The 24,567-nt window shown below is 38.8% G+C and overlaps 1 pseudogene; it reads right to left on the reverse strand.

The window, feature by feature from the left end:
- Window positions 1-350: 350 nt before the first annotated feature.
- LOC113293957 lies at window positions 351-23,774 on the reverse strand (annotated as a pseudogene).
- Window positions 23,775-24,567: the final 793 nt, after the last annotated feature.

The following is a 24,567-nucleotide window of genomic DNA, read 5'->3' on the forward strand; positions in this document are numbered from 1 at the left end:
AATAATAACTAAAGGCCTGACAACTCTTTTACAGATTTACAGTCTCCAGTTGCTGCTGATGGTAGTGATCCTGACAGAAGGCTTAAGATAGAAACAGAACAATACTTACATTTGCTTCATACTTTTATTTTCTAGCTCCAATGAACTGATACTTCCATTTTTCGAGTTCAAATGATTAATGCACAAAGATGTGTGAGGATTCCTTTATTGAATGAATTTTTGTTACAGAATGAATACAGGCTAGTTTTATGAGTTCTGGACTTCAATGGATGTCACAGATCTTTTATACAGTATTTTACAACAGCTTGTATGTGTTTGAAGGTGATACATGTACAAAAATGTAAAAGACTAGTTAAAAAACTGGTCCAAGACTGCCCTGCCTGTAACACTTGCCGCCCTGAAACACCTGTGTTGATCTGTACTGGCTAAAAAATTAGGTATCTCTGTCTAAGATTATGTGCACCTACATAACTTCTGATGGGGGAGGCTTAGAATTAGTCCCTGTCACGCATCTCCAGTCCGTTTTACAAAATTTAACTGGGGACTGGAGCTTTACAGAGGAGCTTATATCTACTCTTGATTAGGGACTAGGAATTGTGCACAAGCATATTCATGTGCAAATGGTGGGAACTCTACATCTGATGGCTCTACCTCCGCAAGGGCCTCTGATATGTCTTCAGTGGAAAACGGAATGCTGCCACAAAATCATATAACAGTTGAAACACAAGATAATTCCCAACTTATGCTAATGCTTTCCTATCTAGTTGAGTCAAGGTCGATTAGACTTATGCATTGCGATAAAGACTGGTGCAGCATACAAAAAGGAACATGTAATTGAGAAAATTACCTTAGATCATCATCTAACAAGAATGAATTAGAGTTGTGATTCTTCGAAGCAGCCTTATTTAGAGTCTTTCTCATTTGTTCCACAACCTGCACATTTTTTGAACATTAGATTGATAAGAAATTATATGGTAACTGAAATTAAACTTCAAGAAGAACTAAACTTGCCTCTGTTGACACACTCTGTGTGCTATACTTGTCATCACAATACATGGTACTTATCCTGTAAATTTGTCTTACAGTCAATGCCTGTCCAAAGTTTAAGAAACAAATCGATTGGTATTATTAACATATTCTTCTTCGTTTCCTAGGTTCAAGACAAGAATTTGGATTTGTGTTCTAAAGAGTTTCTACCGGGCATAGACCCCGTGTGATCTCTTCTAGTGACTTTTTTCGCTTTTGATGTGTCACCTGAAAATTTCCATAATCAATGAGGAAAAAATAAAACCACCAATGCTTAAATCAAGTAGAAAAAATGATGGCGATTGCTCGTTACCAGAAAACCAACTGCTTGTCTGATATAATTTAATTCTTGCCAAGAAGAACCTGCAAACTACAGCTAATGATAAATGAGATTCTTAAAAAAAATGATAGTGCAAGGAGACCACTTCATTTCCTTGAGCAACCAGAAATGAGTTACCTCCTCAGTGGCATTAGTAATCCATCGTTCAAGTTCTGAAAGACCAGATTTTACGTATTCACCATTTGAAAATGTGCAACATTCCCGACGCGGTAGAAGACTGAGGAAGAGAGAAAATGAATCTTGAATACAGATGCTCTAAGCCAATTGATATGAAAATATCAGGATATTGAAAGCAGCATAATTTTCCAACCATACCTGTTAAATAGAGATATATTGACGAAGGAGAAAACCTGAGTAATGAGTTTTCGGATAAAAAAAGACGGAACCTTCAGCACACAATTTAGCACCATTTTCAGGATACAAAACTAGCAAAAGAAATAGAAGAAAAGAAAAAAAAATACGCAAACAGTGATATGTTAGAAAAAGACACAGCACGCACGTAATTTTCACGTAAATGACTCATGAGCGAATCCAAGAATTTGATTATCCTGTCCCAATGACTGCTTAGAGACTGTTGCTGAGGAATACCTCCTTGAAACTTAGATGGCTTTACAGGGCGCCTGCTGACGTTCTTTGGTGCCTTTCAAGTGATACACAACAGTTCAGTATTGCATGAAATTTTCTGTCTGAAGGCAGAAAAGATGGAAAGATCAGAATCACTACCTGAATGCAGAGACTAAGTAGTGGGGCAATTTCTTTCTTCAAGTTGTCTCGAATCAAGCCAAAAATCTTCTCAACATACGCAGTCAACTGCTGCTTAAATAATATAGCTGGATAGGTTGCTTCTACATGTGACATGCCATCATCGAATGTATTGCATTGCTTAGGTGATAAGCCCTGAGTAATATATCAAATTCACATATGCTCATGTGGATATACAAGCAAAAATGCCAAGATGAACCTCTAGACAGATCTTACAGGAATTACTCTCATAGTGGCTCCAGGATGCCCAGAAGCATGCCGAGAAAAGGGCATCATTCTTAAAAGACCATTTGAGCATAAATTCCTCTGCAGGAGGCACAGAAGTGTTGAAGCATTCGACAACCAATAGGGAAGCATATTGTTCACATTCCCCACCTGAAATATTTATAACAATCTGACTACTGACGGAGTGCAACTAAGGCTATCCATTTCTTATCCAGATATACAATTAACCAAATATATGAAGCGAGTATGATTACCTTAATGGCAACTTTAATTCCCTCAATTATGCGATCGAAAATAACAGTCCTCTCAGACTCAAAGGCATGCCAGTGGAGAAGGCATGTATATATAATACAAGCTGCCACTGGTTTACCATCTTGAAATCCTAAATCATCTTTGATACACCTTAAAAGAAACTCATGACTCTCCTGCACGATGGTCTCAAAATTCAGCTAGACGAATACTAAAATTTATAACATGGAAATAACAGAGATCATATCCAGTAGTACAAGATAAAGATAATGTCTCCAAAATCAGGAATGGAACTGGTATTTATCATGGAAACAAACCTGATGCCTGTCAGTTATAATTTTTGATCTAAACGACTCAGTTCCAATGCGTGCAAATGGTGAAAAAAGTTTTGTAGGCGAACGAGGCGAATGAGAGTCCTATATCAAAGAACGTGGAAAATGAGCAATTTATGGAGGTGAACAACTTAGTTACACTATGTGACGACTAAGAAGGAAGAAAATGTCTTACATATGAGTTCTTTCTCTCAGTATCAGGAAGCACAACAGTCATCCCAGAATACTTCTGAGTCATCAAAAAATGAATAAATTGGTTTCACTATTGTTGTTTAAATAAAATAGATAAAAAACCTAAGGAGTCGGTTGGTGAACCGTCTTACTTCAGAAAATGTCTTTGCAAATGCCGGCCGATTGACCTTTGGAGATAAGCATAACGCCTTTTGCCTTAAAACATGATTCTCTTTCTCTAGATTCGAAAGCTTCTCCTCCAAACTGTTTCAGAAAAACAATATATACCTGACAAATCAAGTTCTGTGATAACAAAGGAAAAGATTCTAATACACAAAATCCATTAGAAACCGCCAAAACTTGAAATGACTTCTCAATTGTAAAAACAATAAGAATTAACAAAAAAAAAAAGTAAAGAGAGCAGAAGTTTCGCTTGAACCATACCTTCGGAAATTCTGCTGAAGCTGCAAATTCTGTGCCTCCACTTCTCTTAACTTCTCCAGTGTACAATTACTCTTGCTTTGAGCCTTGATGAGATCAAGCTTTATAGCGGAGTTTTCTTCTGCTAGGGATTCTGATGAACTCTGCAAAGTTCAAATAATGTAAATCTGACAAAAATATGTTTGATTGTCGGAATCTAGGACAGTGGATAATGACTAAGGAAGAGCAATGCATCGAAGTCATCTCTTGATTTCTATTGCATTCTGCTAAACCAAAGAATGGATGTAATAGAACAGATATTTCATTTAAAAAATTGGCAAAAGAATCTCTAGGGGGAAAGTGGAATGATTTTTTGCGAAGTTACTGTTCCTATTGCAGTAGTAATAAAACAGTACAGAAAGGAAATTAGTCGAAATGACAAATCAAAAGATTCAAATACTAAGAAAACCAACAATGCAAAACCGCACCTTTAAACACGAATGCTCCTTACATAACTCTTCCAATTCAGTAATTCTGCATTCCAAAGATGATTTTTCCTTCGTAGATTCTTCCAGCTGACTTTGAAGCAACGAACTCTTATTGCACTCAGTTACGGTTGCTGATTTAGAAGCTTCCAGCTCCGAGCTCATGGAATCCAATGCTTTCTGAAGCTTTGAAACCTCTGCTAACTTAGCCTCCTCGCTTGACACCTGGATCCCAAAATGATCATCCACATCTTGGACATCAGAAATTTACATAATCAAAATGAACATTTAACTTCAACAGTTATCATTTCCTTACACAAACAGACAATAATTACCCGATCCATAATAGTAACAAGAAACGAAGTGTTAACTCCTATGAGCCACACCCAGATAAAAATTGCCTAAGTGATTCTTTCAGTGCTTTTAGTCTGTGAAAAGCTACACGTAACTGATATATATTAACTTCTGATAAAAGAAATATACCCGTAATCTTTTCTCCAGCTGCAACCTCCATGTGAGATCTTCCAATTCTTTTTCGAGCTTATTCTTAGCTAAGCGTAATGCACCGGTTTCATTTGCTTCCTATATATAAAAACAAAAAACAGAAAGTAAAAATATTGATGAGCAGAAACATAACATAAACTGCAATCAGGGTAAATTTTTTCTTGCAAAGAAAAGATGGATACACTCCTTACATACCCGTTTAAGCTTCCGATAGACTCGTTTTGCAAGATTTTGCCTCCAAAGGCACTGTAGGACTATCATTGAACTGTGATATCGTTGGTAAGTTGAGCGGGCCTTGAACATCCTCCAATGAGTCTACCAGTAAGAGAAGGGAAACAGAGTTGAGTGCAATCAGTTTTTGACTGCACCTAAATTAAAAGTAAGTAAGTAACAAAAGAAACCTGCTCATAATCAAACTTACCTGGATCCGCAAAGCAGCTTTATGCTTCTTTTTGTGAAGTAAACTGTTACGACTAGACAAACTCCGGATGCTGGATTGTATAAGAAGAACAGCCCAACAAAGCTGCAAATAAGAACGCCGTAATATCCAACCACGAACATACTTTTGAATAGAACGAGCTGCTGCTGATGCTCTTTTGGCTGCAAAGATCCTTTGAGATAGGCAACCTGCAGTAACGAAAATAATTTTCTCAAAACTGGAAATAAATGGATGAAAGTAGATAAACTTCAGGTGGATTGTGTTCAGATACTAACAGAGGATACAAATTTGTGAGAGAAATGGATTTATTTGACGGAATTATGAATGCACAATATTTGAAGTGGAAAAACAAAATGAAAATCTCAAAAGCATATGAATGTAAAATCAATCTGAAACCTCTGCAGTATGCTTGGAGGACAATTGCGGCTTTTCGAGTGGAGATAAAATGCCGGCGCGCAAGAAATGTCTGCAATCGTCCCTGAATTAACCTTGCTGAAATATCCAAAACCTCAGTTCGCCGGGAATCCAAAACAGCAATTTGACCTGCCCTAAGGAAAATCTTAGTGGTACCCAGCTGCAAGCAAAGAGGGAAACAAGATCCATGCTTAACTAACAGAGTCCAACATTGATGCATTAGAAATATTAATTGAAACCTACTTGGAAATTGTCAAGTTTTAGCTTTTCCAGAATTCTCTTTGTCAGAGACTTTTCATTATAACTGCAGTTTAAAGTAAGGAAACAAAGATTGAACACAGTTGATGGATATGGTGAGAATGAAGAATGAATGGCACTTCAACCAAACCATTACACTAAATAATTAAAAAGCACATACAACAGATAAACTCCCCATTGGATTACCTTCCGTCCATGCATCTAGAGCTAAAATTCCAAACCGATGCACGAATTCAGAATAAGTCCTTTTTGTAGGATAACCTGCAAGGCTTATTCGCACAGCCTCAAGAACACCCTAATGGCAGGCCCGGAGATGTGTATAAAAATTAAGCGCAATGAAAACAGGGGCCTACAGTAATACCGCAAGTGCACGGTTGTCAGTTGTAGCTCGTGCAAGTACGGGTCGATCCACAGAGATCGGGTGTGTTTGGAGTTTTCTAGCTAATTGGGTTCCTAAATTGCTATTGGGCTATGAAGCCTTTTGGCTTAAATTGGGCTTTGAGTACTAATGGGTTTGATAATAATAAAAGGAACTGAGCTTGGGCTCAGTTGGTCTTTGAAGTGTAAATGGGCTTTGGCCTCAAACTTAAGCTTTTGATTAAGCCCACAGTTGACTGAATTGGGCTTTTAACCTTAACCTAAACTGGGCTTTGAGTACTAATGAAATGGGCCTCAGTGAACTAAACCTTGGGCTTTGGTTTCAGTCAAGGATCTGGGCCTTTGGACTTCACTGATTTGAACTTGGGCTCAGTTGGATGGGAGGCAGCAGCAGCTGCAGAAAAAGGAAGGCAGCAGCACAAGCAGCAGGAGCAAGAGCTGCACAGCAAGGCCAAGAAAAAGAAGTAGCAATGCAGCAGTGGTAGCAGGGTAGCTGCAAGGGAAGTGAAGGCAGCAGCAATACTGCACAGCAGTGAGGCAACAACAGGGAGGGCCACAGCAACAGCAGCTGCAGGAGAAAGAAGTGGCAGCAACAGCTGCAGCAGTGCAAAGAAAGAAGACTGCAGCACTGTACACAGCTGCACAAGCAGTAAAATGCAGCAGCAACAACAGCAGAGGCAGCAGTGTAGCAGAAACAGACAAGGCAGTGAAGCAAAAACTAAACAGTAGCAGCATAAGCAGTTAAGACTGCACAGGGCAAAGACAAGAAACAAAGCAAGTTAACCAAGGCCTAAGGCCAAGGGCAGGGGTGATAAAGAAACTGAAATGAAGCAATACTAAGGCAAGAATACAGGCAAACAAATAGAATGGGAAGAAAACTAGCTTGCTATGAGCACTAGTTTCTCCCAATGCTCAACCAACAGTGCAACCTAAGCATACAACAAGAATGGCAAGATAATCAGCTTGCTATGAGCACTGATTTCTTCCATTGCACAATTAGTTCATTGCTTCAAATGTATCTAGCCTAGCATTCCATCAAATGTGACAGCAAATTAAACACAACAGTGAACATGTAACAAACATCAACAGGAGAGAATAGCATTAACAGGACACAAGTAACAGGCATTAACAGAACATGATCACATTAACATAAATAACAGGAGCATTAACAGAGCATTAACTATAAATAACAGGAGAAAATAGCATTAACAGAACATGAACATGAACATAAATGAAAGTGAAAATATTAACAGAACACATTAACATTTAACAGGACATGAAAGTCCTGGATGTTGGCTACTCCAAGCATACTCTCTCACACACACCCATAGTCCCAATTTATACCCAATTACATCATTAGGGTTTTCCCCAATTTTCCCCCAAAATCAGTGAAATTAGGTTTTGCAAATTACCTAATTTTATGGCACAATTTCTCCCCCATGCGTCGACCCATTCTTCCTCTGACTCTCCTGCTCCATTCCCATGCTCTAATTACAACTCTAGGTTACCTAATTTATCAGTTTTTCACGCCTAGGGTTTCAGGCAGAGAAGCGTGAAAAAATGAGAAAATAGGGAACTAGAGGGCTAGGGGGGAGATGGGTTTTGGTTGTTGGGTGATAGGGTGATGATGGTGGAGGTGTGGTGGCGGCAGTGAGTTGGTGGCAGAGGTGGAGAAGGTGGTGGTGTACGGTGGTTCTCTGCTGTGGAGATGATGGAGGAGAGGTCGACTGAGTTTGGGGTAGGGGGCGTGTTTGGTTAGCTGGTATAGGTTCGGTTGCTAGGGTGTTAGGCGGCTTCATCGAGTCTTGATGTTTTGTGACTCTGAGCTGCGAGATGCGAAGATGGTAGGTAGATCGGATGGTGATGCGGAGGCAAGCGAGGAGCGATCGTCAGATTTTTTGATACAACGAAGTTAACGGCTCTAGATGGGGTTAGGTGTTGTAGTGTAAGGCGGAGATATCAAACGTTGATGAACAGCAAGGGAGCGACCGTTGGATTCAACTACCATCTAATCTGAAGGCTTGGAATTTCAGCGCTGTGGTGCTTGGCAGAGACTTCAGATTTTGATGCTCTATGAAGGAGCGACCATTGGATGCTTCTGGGAACTGATCTGACGGCTGAGAACGGAGGCGTTTTTGTGTGTAGAAAATGAGGTTGTGCGCACCATTCTTCGCGGCTTCCTTGCGTGATTTCTCCCGGCTTTTCACTACTTTTCTGCTCTTTTTGCTCCGCGACTCATCCGAACTTTATTTATTACCTAAAATTGCAAAATTAATTAATAAAAATATTTATTCTTGAAAACAATGAAAATACAGAATATGGGATAAAATGTAGAATTAATGCACAAAAGATGAGTTAAAATGCCAACAAAAAGGGATAAATATATACAATATTTGGCACTCATCAAATACCCCCAAACCTGAATTTTACTTGTCCTCCAGTAAAACAAAACTAAGGAAATCCTAACTATACCACTGTCGCTGGTCTCTCGAATGCATTTAGCGTATGCACTAAGCCTTTTAAACCACTAAGTGTCCCTAGTGGACGAGTTGAAGTCTCGTGAAGGTTTACCAGAGGTGTGCCTACAAAACCTAAGGACAAAATATAAGCTCATATTCCATCAAATGCGACATGTGCAAAACAGTTAAGCTCACAGCAAAATGGAGATGTCAATCTAGCTATCGAAGGAACAATCCTAGCACTGATAACAAATAAGGACATGTGATAAGAGTGTAAAGTGTATCTACACATGTGTAAAGAAAGATCTGAAGTCATGACTACTAATCACCAAGAGATAGTTTCTCAGGCTAAGAACTGAGGTCGAAATCTAGCTAGCTGTCCGGACTTTACGAGAATTGTGAATGAGTTGGAGGTATTTCACAATTACTCGCGTTGTACATCAATGGCATACACCCTTCCTGCTTATTACAATAAAACAACAAAAAGACTATTTACATGACTCTTATTTACATTGACTATTCTCTTTTTATTTTTGGAACAAGAGAGGATGGAATTGATAAATACTTGATTTTTTTGTATTTTTCTGATATTTTTTTCTTCTCTTTTTTTTTTTTTTTTTTCTGAATATATACATCGTTTTTTTTTTTTTTTTTTTTTTTTTTTTTTTTTTTTTTTTTTTTGAGAAGGAAACACTTTTGATACATATACAAAAGGAAACAAAAGATTACATGACACTTTGCAGAGGTAGCCCTTTTGATGCACCCAGTTAAATTCGATGGTTGTCTTTCTTAATGTAACCTCCACCTTCTATCCCAACCAACCAAAGAACAACTAGTCAAGTTTCGTTCAGTATTCTAAAGTGATTGGCAATCGTAACTTCCTATCCAACACCTTGAAGATCGAGGCCATACATGTATTGGTAGATCGTGCGCGTGCAAATTTCTTATCACTATGTGAATTGTGCTAGAATCAGGGTGCCTAAATATCTAGACTAAGACTCCTAATAAAAATACATATTTGCACAAGAGTCAACATTTCAAGGTAAATGAGCTCCATTTTTTATGATTTTTTTCAATTTTTTAATTTTTTTTAATTTTGATTTTTCAATTTTTTGGAATTTTTCAATTTTTTCAAAAAGAAGAAGGAGTTCGTTTTCAATTATGGCATATTATCATGGTATCTACTCTATACCCCCAAACCTAAACTAAACATTGTCCTCAATGTTTCAAAGTATGGAAAGAATTAAAATGCAACATATGGAAAGGGACATGCTGAGTAGAGTAAAAGGAGAGAGAATACCCGATTTCGGCGAAAGCAGAATTAAAACTCCATTATTCAAGGCAAAAATCCAACATATTTCAGCCGAGATCATATTGGATTAGCAAAATATACACAAAAGGAACAAAAGGTTTTTAAGAAATTTTATCTAGACTAAGACTGCATCTGCTTAGCATAAGACAGCCGAGAAAAGTAAAGTCAAAATATTTTTTTTTTTTTTTTTTTTTTTGTGATAAAAAAAAGAAAATAAAATTTGGTTTTTGTATGGAGCAAGCCCACTGTTTCCTCTAATGGAAGGAGGCTGCGGCCCACGAAACACTAAGTTTTAATTTTGAAAATTTAATTTGGCCCAGTTGGTTCCCGACGTTTTTTTCTTTGGTTTCGAGGTCCACTCTGAGTGGAAGCAAGCCCACAATCGGTTACAAGCTCAGCTGGGTTTAAACCCAGAGTCCAAAATACACAATGAAAAATTAAACAAGCCCACAAATTAAACAAACAAGCCCCAAATAAATTATTACAAACCCAACAGAAAATAAGAGAAAAATTGGCTTTAATTTATGCCCACAATTAAAAAATTGGAAGCCCACAATTCGGGTTCTCTTAAATGGGTTACCTTTTAAGCACAGCCCAGCTGCTCTGATATTGTTGCAAAAACCCAGTTGGTTTTGGTTTCTTTTCCTTGGTGGCGTCCCAGCAGAGGAAAAACAGGTTCAGAACAGCAGGTCCAACAGCAAATGAAGTGAAGCAGATGCAATGCAAATGCTATGCAGTGAAATGCAAAAAAGCTAAGAAAACACAGATAAAACACAGCACCAATCCCCGGCAACGGCGCCAAAAACTTGATAGTCCTTGAAAAGCGTAAAATTTTGGTAGTCCCCGGCAACGGCGCCAAAAACTTGGTAGTCCCCGGCAGCGGCGCCAAAAACTTGATAGTCCTCGGCAACGGCGCCAAAAACTTGCTAGTCCCCGGCAGCGGCGCCAAAAACTTGGTGTGATGATTAGAAAGCACACAAAACACTTGCAAGTATACAAGGCCAAGATTTGTAATAAAAGGGTGAGTAGGGGTTTGTCCACAGGGAGAGGAGCATACAAGAAGTTTTCCTAGGCTAACAATGGTGACAATGCACTAAGGCAGTGAGCAAAACAAGGTAAATGGCATGAACCAAAGATGCAAGGTAAAGCAATAAAGAAACAGTTAAGAACCACAGCAGGGAAAGATAACAGACAAGGTAAATCAGCAAAGAACCAAGGCTTGGAAGCCAAGGGCAAAGGTGAGTTTGTGCACTGACTTCAGTGCACAGTAGCTACAAAGTGCAAGAAAATAAAAGGCAAGAAAATAACTGAATTGCAAACACACAGGACTGAAAATATAAGTGACTGAAAGGGAATTGGTGGGTAAGCCAAGGCTTATGATCCACCTTGTGTCCTAATCAAATGACATGTTTCTAGGTTATGTTTGTTCCTAAGCATACAACTAGAAATGGAAGAACATCAAATTGCTCACTAGTCTACCCCTAGCATTGGCTGTCTTTTGACAGTACAACCAATCACAGGCTCTATGAGCATTGGCATCTCTCATTTGCACAATCAAAACATACAAGGAAGAACCATCCTAGCTTCTAGTCACATGACAGTGCACAAGGCTTCACTGAGCCTTGGCCTGATGCTGATTAGCTCATGCTAACCATGTTATAGCAACATACATACATTAACATAGATAATTCATACACATTAATCATTCAAGATAAAATTCTAAAAACACATGCAATTCAACTGTTAATTGATAGGCAAACTGAAATTGAAAATTCACTAAAATTTTGTGACAATTCTCTACTGGCTAGTCCAGAGAGATATACAGTGTCCCCTACACACTTCACATAACATCAATTTATACCCATTACACATTATTGGGTTTTCCCCCAATTCCCCCAAAATCAGTAGAACTAGGGTTTGGTGAAATTGATTTACCTACTGTTGATGAGATACTCGCTCCATCTCGTCGACCCACTCTTCTCCTGCTTCTTCTCGTTCCTCTCATGCTCCAATTGATGCTTTAATCATCACCTACATCCCCAATTTCTCACCTAGGGTTTCTGAGCAGAGAGATGAGAAATTGAGGTTATTAGTGATGCTAAAGAGATGGTACGTGATGGTGATGATGGGCTTAGGTAGAGTAGAGTTGGGGAGAAAATAGTGGAGTGATTTGGGGTGAGGTGGTGGTGATGGAGACGGACATGGTGGTGGTACGGGGTATGGTGGTTCTGCAGAGGGGGGTGATGGAGGAGATGGGTTCGATGGAGAAAGGGGAAGGGTGCGTTTGTTTGAGGTCTAGGGTGTTCGGCACTTGGGTGTGAGGCGAGTGCATCGATTTTTGATGATCTGCGACGCTGAGCCGTGGGGTAGGGAGATGAAAGATCAATCGGACGGTGAGATGAAGTGAAGCTTGTAGCGACCGCTGGATTATATAATACAACAAAATCAACGACGCCGGATGGAGTTAGGTACTGTAGTGTAAGGCGGAGATATCAAACGTTGATGAACAGCAAGGGAGCGACCGTTGGATTCAACTACCATCTAATCTGAAGGCTTGGAATTTCAGCGTTGTGGTGCTTGGCAGAGACTTCAGATTTTGATGCTCTATGAAGGAGCGACCGTCGGATGCTTCTGAGAACTGATCTGATGGCTGAGAACGGAGGCGTTTTTGTGTGTAGAAAATGAGGTTGTGTGCACCATTCTTCGCGGCTTCCTTGCGTGATTTCTCCCGGCTTTTCACTACTTTTCTGCTCTTTTCGCTCCGGGACTCATCCGAACTTTATTTATTACCTAAAAATGCAAAATTAATTAATAAAAATATTTATTCTTGAAAACAATGAAAATACAGAATATGGGATAAAATGTAAAATTAATGCACAAAAGATGAGTTAAATTGCCAACAAAAAGGGATAAATATATACAATATTTGGCACTCATCAAATACCCCCAAACCTGAATTTTACTTGATTTTTCAATTTTTTGGAATTTTTCAATTTTTTCAAAAAGAAGAAGGAGTTCGTTTTCAATTATGGCATATTATCATGGTATCTACTCTATACCCCCAAACCTAAACTAAACATTGTCCTCAATGTTTCAAAGTATGGAAAGAATTAAAATGCAACATATGGAAAGGGACATGCTGAGTAGAGTAAAAGGAGAGAGAATACCCGATTTCGGCGAAAGCAGAATTAAAACTCCATTATTCAAGGCAAAAATCCAACATATTTCAGCCGAGATCATATTGGATTAGCAAAATATACACAAAAGGAACAAAAGGTTTTTAAGAAATTTTATCTAGACTAAGACTGCATCTGCTTAGCATAAGACAGCCGAGAAAAGTAAAGTCAAAATATTTTTTTTTTTTTTTGTGATAAAAAAAAGAAAATAAAATTTGGTTTTTGTATGGGAGCAAGCCCATTGTTTGTCCTCTAATGGAAGGAAGGCTGCGGCCCACGAAACACTAAGTTTTAATTTTGAAAATTTAATTTGGCCCAGTTGGTTAAGGCCCGACGTTTGTTTTAAAACTTTGGTTTCGAGGTCCACTCTTGAGTGGAAGCAAGCCCACAATCGGTTACAAGCTCAGCTGGGTTTAAACCCAGAGTCCAAAATACAAGTCCAATGAAAGAATCTAAACAAGCCCACAAATTAAACAAACAAGCCCACAAATAAATTATTACAAACCCAACAGAAAATAAGAGAAGCCCAAAAATTGGCTTTAATATTACATGCCCACAATTAAAAAATTGGAAGCCCACAATTCGGGTTCTCTTAAATGGGTTACCTTTTAAGCACAGCCCAGCTGCTCTGATATTGTTGCAAAAACCCAGTTGGGTTTTGGTTCTTTTCCTTGGTGGCGTCCCAGCAGAGGAAAAACAGGTTCAGAACAGCAGGTCCAACAACAAATGAAGTGAAGCAGATGCAGATGCAAATGCTATGCAGTGAAATGCAAAAATAGCTAAGAAAAACACAGATAAAACACAACACCAATCCCCGGCAACGACGCCAAAAACTTGATAGTCCTTGAAAAGCGTAAAAATTTTGGTAGTCCCCGGCAACGGCGCCAAAAACTTGGTAGTCCCCGGCAGCGGCGCCAAAAACTTGATAGTCCCCGGCAACGGCGCCAAAAACTTGATAGTCCCCGGCAGCGGCGCCAAAAACTTGGTGTGATGATTAGAAAGCACACAAAACACTTGCAAGTATACAAGGCCAAGATTTGTAATAAAAGGGTGAGTAGGGGTTTGTCCACAGGGAGAGGAGCATACAAGAAGTTTTCCTAGGCTAACAATGGTGACAATGCACTAAGGCAGTGAGCAAAACAAGGTAAATGGCATGAACCAAAGATGCAAGGTAAAGCAATAAAGAAACAGTTAAGAACCACAGCAGGGAAAGATAACAGACAAGGTAAATCAGCAAAGAACCAAGGCTTGGAAGCCAAGGGCAAGGTGAGTTTGTGCACTGACTTCAGTGCACAGTAGCTACAAAGTGCAAGAAAATAAAAGGCAAGAAAATAACTGAATTGCAAACACACAGGACTGAAAATACAAATTACTGAGAAGGGATTGGTGGTTAAGCCAAGGCTTAGGATCCACCTTGTGTCCTAATCAAATGACATGTTTCTAGGTTGTGTTTGTTCCTAAGCATACATCTAGAAATGGAAGAATATCAAATTGCTCACTAGTCTGCCCCTAGCATTGGCTGTCTTTTGACAGTACAGCCAATCACAGGCTCTATGAGCATTGGTATCTCCCATTTGCTCAATCAAAACATAGCAACAGGAGAACTATCCTAGCTTCTAGTCACATGACAGTGCACAAGGCTTCAGCTGAGCCTTGGCCTGATGCTGTTTAGCTCATGCTAAACATGATATAGCAACATACATACATTAACACAGATGATTCATACACAACCAGCAACATTTGAGATAACTAAAAATATATGCAATTTTCAACTTGTTAACTGATAAGCACTGAAATTGAAATTCATAAAAATTTGTAACAAATTCTCTACTGGCTAGTCCAGAGAGATATACAGTGTCCTTCACACACTCCACATAACACCAATTTATACCCAATTACACATTTAGGGTTTTCCCCCAATTTTCCCCAAAATCAGAAAATCAGGTGAAATTGATTTACCTAATGTTGATGAGATACTCGCTCCATCTCGTCGACCCACTCTTCTTCTGCTTCTTCTCGTTCCTCTCATGCTCCAATTGTTGCTTTAATCATCACTTATATCCCCAATTTCTCACCTAGGGTTTCAGTGAGCAGAGAGATGAGAAATTGGAGAAATTAGTGATGCTAAAGAGATGGTACGTGATGGTGATGATGGGCTTAGGTAGAGTAGAGTTGGGGAGAAAATAGTGGAGTGATTTGGGGTGAGGTGGTGGTGATGGAGACGGACATGGTGGTGGTACGGGGTATGGTGGTTCTGCAGAGGGGGGTGATGGAGGAGATGGGTTCGATGGAGAAAGGGGAAGGGTGCGTTTGTTTGAGGTCTAGGGTGTTCGGCACTTGGGTGTGAAGCGAGTGCATCGATTTTTGATGATCTGCGACGCTGAGCCGTGGGGTAGGGAGATGAAAGATCAATCGGACGGTGAGATGAAGTGAAGCTTGTAGCGACCGCTGGATTATATAATACAACAAAATCAACGACGCCGGATGGAGTTCGGTACTGTAGTGTAAGGCGGAGATATCAAACGTTGATGAACAGCAAGGGAGCGACCGTTGGATTCAACTACCATCTAATCTGAAGGCTTGGAATTTCAGCGTTGTGGTGCTTGGCAGAGACTTCAGATTTTGATGCTCTATGAAGGAGCGACCGTCGGATGCTTCTGAGAACTGATCTGATGGCTGAGAACGGAGGCGTTTTTGTGTGTAGAAAATGAGGTTGTGTGCACCATTCTTCGCGGCTTCCTTGTGTGATTTCTCCCGGCTTTTCACTACTTTTCTGCTCTTTTCGCTCCGCGACTCATCCGAACTTTATTTATTACCTAAAAATGCAAAATTAATTAATAAAAATATTTATTCTTGAAAACAATGAAAATACAGAATATGGGATAAAATGTAGAATTAATGCACAAAAGATGAGTTAAATTGCCAACAAAAATGGATAAATATATACAATATTTGGCACTCATCAAATACCCCCAAACCTGAATTTTACTTGATTTTTCAATTTTTTGGAATTTTTCAATTTTTTCAAAAAGAAGAAGGAGTTCGTTTTCAATTATGGCATATTATCATGGTATCTACTCTATACCCCCAAACCTAAACTAAACATTGTCCTCAATGTTTCAAAGTATGGAAAGAATTAAAATGCAACATATGGAAAGGGACATGCTGAGTAGAGTAAAAGGAGAGAGAATACCCGATTTCGGCGAAAGCAGAATTAAAACTCCATTATTCAAGGCAAAAATCCAACATATTTCAGCCGAGATCATATTGGATTAGCAAAATATACACAAAAGGAACAAAAGGTTTTTAAGAAATTTTATCTAGACTAAGACTGCATCTGCTTAGCATAAGACAGCCGAGAAAAGTAAAGTCAAAATATTTTGGTTTTTTTTTTTTTTTTTTTTTTTTGTGATAAAAAAAAAGAAAATAAAATTTGGTTTTTGTATGGGAGCAAGCCCACTGTTTGTCCTCTAATGGAAGGAAGGCTGCGGCCCACGAAACACTAAGTTTTAATTTTGAAAATTTAATTTGGCCCAGTTGGTTAAGACCCGACGTTTGTTTTAAAACTTTGGTTTCGAGGTCCACTCTTGAGTGGAAGCAAGCCCACAATCGGTTACAAGCTCAGCTGGGTTTAAACCCAGAGTCCAAAATACAAGTCCAATGAAAGAATTTAAACAAGCCCACAAATTAAACAAACAAGCCCACAAATAAATTATTACAAACCCAACAGAAAATAAGAGAAGCCCAAAAATTGGCTTTAATATTACATGCCCACAATTAAAAAATTGGAAGCCCACAATTCGGGTTCTCTTAAATGGGTTACCTTTTAAGCACAGCCCAGCTGCTCTGATATTGTTGCAAAAACCCAGTTGGGTTTTGGTTATTTTCCTTGGTGGCGTCCCAGCAGAGGAAAAACAGGTTCAGAACAGCAGGTCCAACAGCAAATGAAGTGAAGCAGATGCAGATGCAAATGCTATGCAGTGAAATGCAAAAATAGCTAAGAAAAACACAGATAAAACACAGCACCAATCCCCGGCAACGGCGCCAAAAACTTGATAGTCCTTGAAAAGCGTAAAAATTTTGGTAGTCCCCGGCAACGGCGCCAAAAACTTGGTAGTCCCCGGCAGCGGCGCCAAAAACTTGGAAGGCCTCTAAAAGGGTATTAGAAATTATCCCCGGCAGCGACGCCAAAAACTTGGCAGGCCCGGAGATGTGTATAAAAATTAAGCGCAATGAAAACGGGGGCCTACAGTAATACCGCAAGTGCACGGTTGTCAGTTGTAGCTCGTGCAAGTACGGGTCGATCCACAGAGATCGGGTGTGTTTGGAGTAGCCTAGCTAATTGGGTTCCTAAATTGCTATTGGGCTATGACGCCTTTTGGCTTAAATTGGGCTTTGAGTACTAGTGGGTTTGATAATAATAAAAGGAACTGAGCTTGGGCTCAGTTGGTCTTTGAAGTGTAAATGGGCTTTGGCCTCAAACTTAAGCTTTTGATTAAGCCCACAGTTGACTGAATTGGGCTTTTAACCTTAACCTAAACTGGGCTTTGAGTACTAATGAAATGGGCCTCAGTGAACTAAACCTTGGGCTTTGGTTTCAGTCAAGGATCTGGGCCTTTGGACTTCACTGATTTGAACTTGGGCTCAGTTGGATGGGAGGCAGCAGCAGCTGCAGAAAAAGGAAGGCAGCAGCACAAGCAGCAGGAGCAAGAGCTGCACAGCAAGGCCAAGAAAAAGAAGTAGCAATGCAGCAGTGGTAGCAGGGTAGCTGCAAGGGAAGTGAAGGCAGCAGCAATACTGCACAGCAGTGAGGCAACAACAGGGAGGGCCACAGCAACAGCAGCTGCAGGAGAAAGAAGTGGCAGCAACAGCTGCAGCAGTGCAAAGAAAGAAGACTGCAGCACTGTACACAGCTGCACAAGCAGTAAAATGCAGCAGCAACAACAGCAGAGGCAGCAGTGTAGCAGAAACAGACAAGGCAGTGAAGCAAAAACTAAACAGTAGCAGCATAAGCAGTTAAGACTGCACAGGGCAAAGACAAGAAACAAAGCAAGTTAACCAAGGCCTAAGGCCAAGGGCAGGGGTGATAAAGAAACTGAAATGAAGCAATACTAAGGCAAGAATACAGGCAAACAAATAGAATGGGAAGAAAACTAGCTTGCTATGAGCACTAGTTTCTCCCAATGCTCAATCAACAGTGCAACCTAAGCATACAACAAGAATGGCAAGATAATCAGCTTGCTATGAGCACTGATTTCTTCCATTGCACAATTAGTTCATTGCTTCAAATGTATCTAGCCTAGCATTCCATCAAATGTGACAGCAAATTAAACACAACAGTGAACATGTAACAAACATCAACAGGAGAGAATAGCATTAACAGGACACAAGTAACAGGCATTAACAGAACATGATCACATTAACATAAATAACAGGAGCATTAACAGAGCATTAACTATAAATAACAGGAGAAAATAGCATTAACAGAACATGAACATGAACATAAATGAAAGTGAAAATATTAACAGAACACATTAACATTTAACAGGACATGAAAGTCCTGGATGTTGGCTACTCCAAGCATACTCTCTCACACACACCCATAGTCCCAATTTATACCCAATTACATCATTAGGGTTTTCCCCAATTTTCCCCCAAAATCAGTGAAATTAGGTTTTGCAAATTACCTAATTTTATGGCACAATTTCTCCCCCATGCGTCGACCCATTCTTCCTCTGACTCTCCTGCTCCATTCCCATGCTCTAATTGCAACTCTAGGTTACCTAATTTATCAGTTTTTCACGCCTAGGGTTTCAGGCAGAGAAGCGTGAAAAAATGAGAAAATAGGGAACTAGAGGGCTAGGGGGGAGATGGGTTTTGGTTGTTGGGTGATAGGGTGATGATGGTGGAGGTGTGGTGGCGGCAGTGAGTTGGTGGCAGAGGTGGAGAAGGTGGTGGTGTACGGTGGTTCTCTGCTGTGGAGATGATGGAGGAGAGGTCGACTGAGTTTGGGGTAGGGGGCGTGTTTGGTTAGCTGGTATAGGTTCGGTTGCTAGGGTGTTAGGCGGCTTCATCGAGTCTTGATGTTCTGTGACTCTGAGCTGCGAGATGCGAAGATGGTAGGTAGATCGGATGGTGATGCGGAGGCAAGCGAGGAGCGACCGTCAGATTTTTTGATACAACGAAGTTAACGGCTCTAGATGGGGTTAGATGTTGTAGTGTAAGGCGGAGATATCAAACGTTGATGAACAGCAAGGGAGCGACCGTTGGATTCAACTACCATCTAATCTGAAGGCTTGGAATTTCAGCGTTGTGGTGCTTGGCAGAGACTTCAGATTTTGATGCTCTATGAAGGAGCGACCATCGGATGCTTCTGGGAACTGATCTGACGGCTGAGAACGGAGGCGTTTTTGTGTGTAGAAAATGAGGTTGTGCGCACCATTCTTCGCGGCTTCCTTGCGTGATTTCTCCCGGCTTTTCACTACTTTTCTGCTCTTTTTGCTCCGCGACTCATCCGAACTTTATTTATTACCTAAAAATGCAAAATTAATTAATAAAAATATTTATTCTTGAAAACAATGAAAATACAGAATATGGGATAAAATGTAGAATTAATGCACAAAAGATGAGTTAAAATGCCAACAAAAAGGGATAAATATATACAATATTTGGCACTCATCACCTAAGAACATAGCAAATCACAATTACAGTAAGCCAATGTAGCCTTAAAAAAGTAAAGAAAGTAACGGAAAGAAGATCATCTCATGATCCCTCCTCAACAGTTCAAAATACAAAATTGTTGGTACTTACCCCACAACGTAACTGCTGTAAGACATTTGGACTTTCAAACTTGTGAGGTTTGTTCGAAGAGTTTGGCTTAACACAACGAATGTAGTGAGGTTCTGTTGCCTTGAGAGATTCCATGAGTGCTTGGAGTTGTTGCTGTCCATCACAAGGGAAGATAGATACAAATTTAGACGAAGCTTTTCTTTTGCTATTGCCCTAATGCCACTGCATGAGAAGTTAAAATGAAACTAATACTGAAGGTTTCTAAATATAGCTACCTTAAATCTTGACGCAACAGAAGAAAACTTGTAAGATGATTTTGACGAGGCATCTGATTCCGATGGGAATAGACCAGCAAGAAATGAGCATTTTGATGCAGATAAGAGATTACAGTGTTCAACCACAACATAGTCTCGGTTTTTATCAAGAAAGATATCAGTCTGGTACGTAACCTACAATACAAAGAAATAAACAAATTACAATAAATTATTCACCCGGTAACTGCAGGTTAATGAGTGATGAATTTAGAGATACATGACCTGCCTTTCCAGCATAATGGGAAACTGTAAAATCTGTTTGTGAAAACTTTGTCTTTGCCAACCTAGGATGGTCTTTGAAGCTCTGGAAGAGCTTGGTCGCAAAAGTTGCATGTGTTGATTTCGGAAACATGCTGCAGATATAACCGAGTAATGATGATATTACAGTACAAGTATGTATGTACCATAGACGAAACATACACCAAATTGATAAGAGAAAAGTTTTCATCTACCAAGCTTCATCCAAGAGAGCAATTATTCCAACAGGTTTCTGCCAAACCAGATAGAACACCAACAGTCAAGACTACGTATTCGAGTAACATATTGTGTTTGTTGTATTATATTAGGCAGCTAATTATACTAAAAAGTGGAGCATTCATCAATTCAAAAAAAAAAAAAAACATAAAACAACTACACCATTGACGTCCAGTACATCGATCTGCATTTTTCCCTTCTAAAAGAGAGGCCAAAACACAGAGGATGTTAGCAAGGTTATGTATGAAATGCAGAAAGGGATCAGGATATACCTTCTCAATCAAATCCAAGACATCTTGATTGTCAATAAATTCAATGTAACTCCAATTGATCTTTTCTTTGCTATACTCCTGCTCCATCTTGAATACATGCTGAAAAAAGGAAGAACATACATATGGACCATCAATTACCAAGCAAATCCAGTTTTTCAAATATGAATACATACCTCGTTGAAATGCTGCTGAAGTTTTTCATTTGCAAAATTGATACAGAACTGCTCAAAACTGAAGGATAAAGATTAGAAAATGAAATCAGGAAAACAGTATTAACAACTCTGACTGAATCATTTGATAGAACATACAGAATGTAAACAGAACACTCGAAGAAGTAATGAAACTAAAGGAACAGTGAAGCTCAATGTCAACATCTGAAGAAGGTAAGGGTGTCTAGCCACACAAAAAGATACTAAGCAACCTAGTTAATGAAATGAGAAATGCAAGAAAAGCAACAAAATTTATTTTTATCCGAGAATTTTACCTATTCTTTTGAAAGCACTCAAACCCATAAATATCCAACACTCCAATCTGCATTTTGGAATTCGTATCTTGTCCCAAAGACTTATTAACCTTCTGAACGAGCCTGAACATGCAAAACTTTGGCTAATAACTCAAATATGAATGAACAAGCTCAAATGTTACGTAGAAGTTTCCAGAATAGGAATACTAATCGAACAGCCGAGCATAAACAGTTTTCGCTAGAGCATCTCGACCTGCTGCAGCAGCTTCACGGTCAAGCTCTTTTACGATATTTCCTTCACGAGTCTTAATAGAACGCGTACATAACGTTGCAAGCAAAAGTTTCTCGTCACACCTTCAAAAAAAATAAAAATTACTTCAGAACATGCAGTATCCAAAGATACCAGCAACTAAAAATAAAATGCTGAAACATAAGACCACTAAGACGTATGATTCCTTCACCTACATGAATAATTCAGCAGCCATCTGAAGATGAAAGATAGATTTCTTGTCCTTTGTAGTAGAAGAATCATTCTCTTTCCCAGGAGAGAACTCAATATTGCCTAGATGTAGAATAGCAGCCAATGTCCGAAATATAGCTTCCTTGAGAGAAAGACGAAAGGTGTGAGATAAGGTATAACTGCGTCTTAGAAATATGCTCATCACGACTTATACCAACGATATCCATTGCCGCTTTTGTCTTCATATATTCCTTGGCATTGCTCCTTCCATCTAATTCGTAAGTCTTACTCTGATTTAAGTAGCGGAAGTTGCTTGGATGGTCTAGCTTGTGTTTCTCAGCAACCTAGATGTAAGACATCATGTCAGTTCATAGATGTAGTAAGTAACGGCCAAGTTAACTTTTGTCACTACTTCTTGTTGTGCTAAAGACTGCTGGTTTGGCTAGAATCTGTGCCGATATAGAAATAATTGCATGGTAAATCTAAAGACCTCTATCAAACAAAGAGTCTAGATTAGACATCATCAATAAAGCCTTCCCATGTCCCCAAAAACATCCAAAGCAACCTTTTACCCCAACCAATGATCATATACCTTGCCCGATGCACATAATTGATAGAAGCAGTGAAAATTCCTTTCAGGGTCTGTAATCTGAACTACACGGGACCGTTCCAATAAATAGCTTCTAACCGCAGCACCTGATATCCTACCACTAGCATCGAAATGAATCTCAACAAATTTCCCAAACCGACTGCATATCACAAACAAAAAGAATGAAAAATGCATCCCAACAGATGCATGTACAATATAAAACAGATGAAATAAGAAAATAAGTGAGATGCAAAAGCCAAAAAATTCCACAAAACCCCACCTCGAGTTATCATTCCTAACCGTTCTTGCATTACCAAATGCTTCCAAGAGCGGATTTGACTGGCATCAAACAAATAGACAACAAAAAACAGTTAAACCAGCTGATATCATAAAATGAAAGTTACAAAACATAATCTTAATCTCTAATTTTATAAGCAGTTCATTATTCATAATTACTTCGAGGATTTGTTGTTCAACAGTACGATCATCCCCAGCAGCTCGACCACCAACATAAGTAAGGTACTGCATAACCAGTTTCGTGGTTTCAGTCTTCCCTGCTCCACTTTCTCCACTAACTAATATAGACTGGCTTCGACGTTCATTCTTCATTGCCCTGAATTTCCAAAACACATCATAATGAATTACAAAACCACACTTTATAATCACAATAGTCAGACATAATACAAACATTCATTACAACACTTACACACCTATAAGATGCATCACCTATCGCGAAAACATGAGGACTTAGCTCCCCAAGTGGAGCTCCTTTATACTGCTCCATCATGTGCACATTATATAAATGAGGAAGCTTCGCAAACGGATTTACCGCAACCAGTATACTTCCCGTATATGTCTAGCAAATAAACACACATTCAAATGTCAAAATAAACCCATTTTTCTTTCAAGCATTGTATCAAACAATTTCCATGCAACACAACAACCCCCCCCCCCCCCCCAAATTACTTACATAAATATCATTCAAGCATGTCTTTTCCCAAGATTAGACAAAACTTCAGCTTCATTTAAGTAAGTTAATTTCGTTAAATCATCAACACCAGCATGATCAGCATCTGCATCTCTTAACAACAGTTTTTCTCGAGTAACCGAAACCTAAATCATATTGACAACACTCATCCTTCAAAAAAAAAAAAAAAAAAAAAAAAATTAATATTTGATGAAAGATCCAATTCTGAATGTATATACCTTTTTTCCAGAAGTAGTAACAGCATGAACTAATTTCCCAGAAATCTCAAGAATTTCTCCAGTTTCCCACGCAGAAATTCTGTCTTCAATCCAGACTTTAGATCCCTTTGAGAAATTCATCATCAACAAAATGTTAATTTTTTTTTTTTATTCTTCTTCTTTACAAATGAGAGAATTCTCATAATCTACCTAATAATCTGTACAAATTAATTAGGAAAATTAAGAAAACAAAGGTGATATTTTTTTTCGTGGGGGGACGAAACTGAGAAGTATAAATTTCAAATGAGAAAAATTAGGGTTAGAAAATGGTAGAGATGAAAAAGAGGGAAAAATAAGGTTGGTCACATTTCCGGCGATAATGATGGCACGTGGCAGTTTTATAGGCTAATTTATGACTTTGTTCTCTTTTTGCAAGTAGTAAAAAGAGACTTGTAATTTTTTCCCCCTTGATAAATTCTTCATTCATCGTACTAATTTTAAGGAGAGATTTTCCACCCCGTGAGAAATACAGTAAAAACTCCTGTGGGACTTCATAAAATTATTGATATATGAAATTTATTATTATAGGGAGTTATATGAATAACTTTTTTTTTTTTTGCTAATTCAAAGTATGAAAATGATAATGAATACGGATGCCTTCCTTAATCATCCAAATGAGCAATAAGTCGTATATTCTTTAATCGAATAACGATGAAGATAATACAAAGATATCAAATGTTTCATGCCAACAAACTTTAAACATTCTTGACAAGATGTAAATGTTTTGACTTCAACAAGAAGGTGTTCATAGTAATGAGGTCTTACGCATCCGTAAATCAAAAGATGTGATACGGATCCAAAAAGTTACATAATTTTCTTAAACAACTATAGATAAGTATTTTGTTTCATCTTAAATTTTGATGTAACAGGATCTATAAGTTTCCAATAATGACGATTATATTAATATATGGAGATAAATTCCTTATTAAGAGCAACTGCAGTGGTGCGAGTATAACCAAAGACCAAAGAGGGAAAAAAAGATCAAATTTTGGGTTTAGTATGGTGTCTGAC

This window comes from Papaver somniferum, chromosome 7 (genome assembly GCF_003573695.1).
Source record: "Papaver somniferum cultivar HN1 chromosome 7, ASM357369v1, whole genome shotgun sequence".
Taxonomy (NCBI): domain Eukaryota; kingdom Viridiplantae; phylum Streptophyta; class Magnoliopsida; order Ranunculales; family Papaveraceae; genus Papaver; species Papaver somniferum.